Source organism: Adiantum capillus-veneris, chromosome 16 (genome assembly GCF_014529385.1).
Source record: "Adiantum capillus-veneris isolate H3 chromosome 16, ASM1452938v2, whole genome shotgun sequence".
NCBI lineage: Eukaryota > Viridiplantae > Streptophyta > Polypodiopsida > Polypodiales > Pteridaceae > Adiantum > Adiantum capillus-veneris.
This window is the reverse complement of record NC_140946.1, coordinates 54,979,102-54,982,308: the sequence shown is the minus strand read 5'-3', so window position 1 is coordinate 54,982,308 and position 3,207 is coordinate 54,979,102.

Genomic DNA, 3,207 nt, shown 5'->3' with positions numbered 1-3,207 from the left:
ATTTAATCTTCTATTGGCATTCTTTATCTTTTATCTCTCTCTCTCTCTCTCTCTCTCTCTCTCTCTCTCTCTCTTTGTTCACACTGTAAACTACCTCACATTCTCTAGTCATGTCCAATCCCCGCACACCTTGGTCTAGAGGTGCACGGAGATCAGAACCATTGGGTTATAATCTCGTCTTTATTGGTCAATGCCTATATTTGTGGGTACAACCCACGTCTACATGATACTGCATGTAGTGGACAAAACCACTTTGACTCTTCTCTAGCTGTAGCATTTCACAACATCTTAACATATTTTCACAGTAGATCTTTTCATCGTTCGTCTAACTCTAATTTTTTTACCGTAATCTCGAAGTTAGACTCTAATATAAAAACTCAATCCAAAATCTTATCTTAAATCTAACCTAATTGAACATGTGGTGATTCGCTCCATTGAAGGGTAAAAGACATACCAAAATCTTCTTCTCAGCTTTTAGAGCTACAATGCGAGATCTAGAGTGCTCCTCCTCTCACAATCTGTAAGCTTTCTCCAGTTTGCCCATTAGGGAGGTGGTCTCTCCCAGTAGAATTAATCTGAGAACAAAGCGATCAACGCTTGAAAAATTTCTACTCCCATCAGTCAAGATCTTGCGCATGGCACTTTCGAAAGTTATGTAGCTGTGCAGTAGTTCTTGTGTGGACCCGCTTTCTTGCTTGCATGTCTTTTGGAACTTCCGCGAAGCCGTCTGAATCTCCTTAGAGCTTGGGAGCAGCTCTCCATGAGTGCCCTCTTCTTGGCGCATGCTGCTTTGACTTCTCTTCTGTCCCTGCTTGCTGATATTTCATTCTTTCCCCAGGTGATGCAGCGACAATGCTGTGTGTGTGTGTGTGTGTGTGTGTGTGTGTGTGTGTGTGAGAGAGAGAGAGAGAGAGAGAGAGAGAGAGAGAGAGAGAGAGAGAGAGAGTCACCATTTTTGACAAGCGTCGGCGGCTCTCTGAGTTGCGCCTACACGAAACCCTAAACCCTAAACCTTATCTTAAACGATTAAAAGAAGAAAATGGTATAACCTTTCTATCACCCAAGTGTGGTAGATTGGTAATGCTATTTCCCTCTTCAGTAACAGTAACAGGTAAATAACGTAAATAAACCTAAATCTAATCTAATATAACGTAAATCTAAATCTAACATAAATAAACCTAAATCTAATCTAATATAACTTAAATCTAAATTTAACCTAAATAAACCTAAATCTAATCAAACATAAATCTAACTAAAATAAACCTAAATCTAATCTAATTTAACTTAAATAAACATAAATCTAATTTAACGTAAGTCTACATCTAACCTAATCTTTAACGTCTTTCGGGATAGTTTCCTACGATGTTAAAACTCTCTTCTTCTTGTGTGTGTGTGTGTGTGTGTGTGTGTGTATGGGTGTGTGTGTGCCAATAAAAAGAGAAAAATGGTATAACCTTTCTATCACCCAAGTGTGGTAGATTGGTTAGCCATTTCCCTCTTGAATAACAGGCTAGGTCTTGAGTTCAACTCCTCGTCAGCTAGATCTTTAGGTCTTTTTAATTAGTTTCCTACGACGTTAAATTCAACTCTCTTTTCTATCACCAAAGTGTGATGGATTGGTTATGCCATTTCACTCATGAATAACAGGTCTTGAGTTCAACTCCTATCGACTAGATCTTTAAGGTCTCTTGGGATAGTTTCCTACGATGTTAAGACTCTCTTCTTCTTCTTCTTCTCTCTCTCTCTCTCTTTGTTTTATATCTTTCTCTTTCTATCTCTCTCTCTCTCTCTCTCAATGTGTGTGTGCATTCTTTGTTTATGAATGTGTGTGTGCGTTCTTGGTTTATGCATGCTCTCTCTCTCTTTTCCTCTCTCAATGTGTGTGTGCATTCTTTGTTTATGCATGTGTGTGTGCAGTTTTTTGTTTATGCTTGTGCTCTCTCTCTCTCTCTCTCTCTCTCTCAAAAACACAATGTATGTGTGTGTGTGTGTGTGAGAGAGAGAGAGAGGGAGAGAGAAAGATGGGAACGGAACATGAGAGTGAGGAGAGGGAAGGAGCATACCTGGCTCTCCTTCCTCTCCTCGTGTGTGTGTGTGTGTGTGTGTGGAGAAGAAAGAGATAGAGAGAGGGAGAGCGCGCCTTACCTTGCTTGCTTGAGCGCGCGTCGAAAACTCAGATCTGAGATCTGAGTTTTCGGACGCTCTTGGTTATTTTTTTTAACCTTGACGGCGTCGCTAAGTTACAAGTAACTTAGCGACGCATATAGCGACACCGTCGTTTTCCAGATTTGAGCGTCGCACCCCGAGCGTCGCTACTTTTAAGTACCTCTTGTAGTGGTAGTCAAATCAAATTAAAATTACCACATTGATTCAATCCCAATTAGTTCGGACAATAAAAATCAAAGCTAGGCAATTAAACTAGTAATTTTAGGTCAAACATTGATGCAATCTAAGTTTGTAAATCCCTGTTTTGAGCTAAAAAACACAGCAACTACCCATTATACACAGTAACTACACTTTAAGCACTTTTAGGTGCGCACACACACACACACACACACACACACTATTATAATTGGTCGTTTTTACCAACTTTTAGGTGCACACACACAAGGGTTAATCACGTCAAAATTGCAAATTAAATTCACAAATGTCTAATTGGGCATGACCAAAATGCAAATCATTCATCACATTTACAAAATCATTATGTACACATTGTTTTTTAAGTGTACACACAAGGGAAAAATAGTGCACACACACCTAAAATTAAGCATACACACACTCATTTTAAGTGCGCACGCACTTGATTTTAGTGCACACACTTGCAATTTACCACCCTGCTCATGCGCTGATAGGGGCGGTCGCCATCCTTGGCACAACCCTCGTCTCTCTCTCTCCCTCTTTCTTAGCACCCTCCCTCTCTCTCTCCTCCATTATCACCACAAGACAAGCTCTCTCTCTCTCTCTCTCTCTCTCTCTCTCTCTCTCTCTCTCTCTCTCTCTGTGTTCTTGTGTCGACAGTAGGTAGCACAAATTTATCTGTCTCTCTCCTTTTCGATACTCACACACACACACACACACACACACACACACTCACAAACACCTACACACACACACACACACGTACACTTATACTCACCCTCTCACAAATCCATAATCTCGCTCTCTCACCATATCTCTATCGTTTAGTAAATTTAGCCTTCTCTCCCT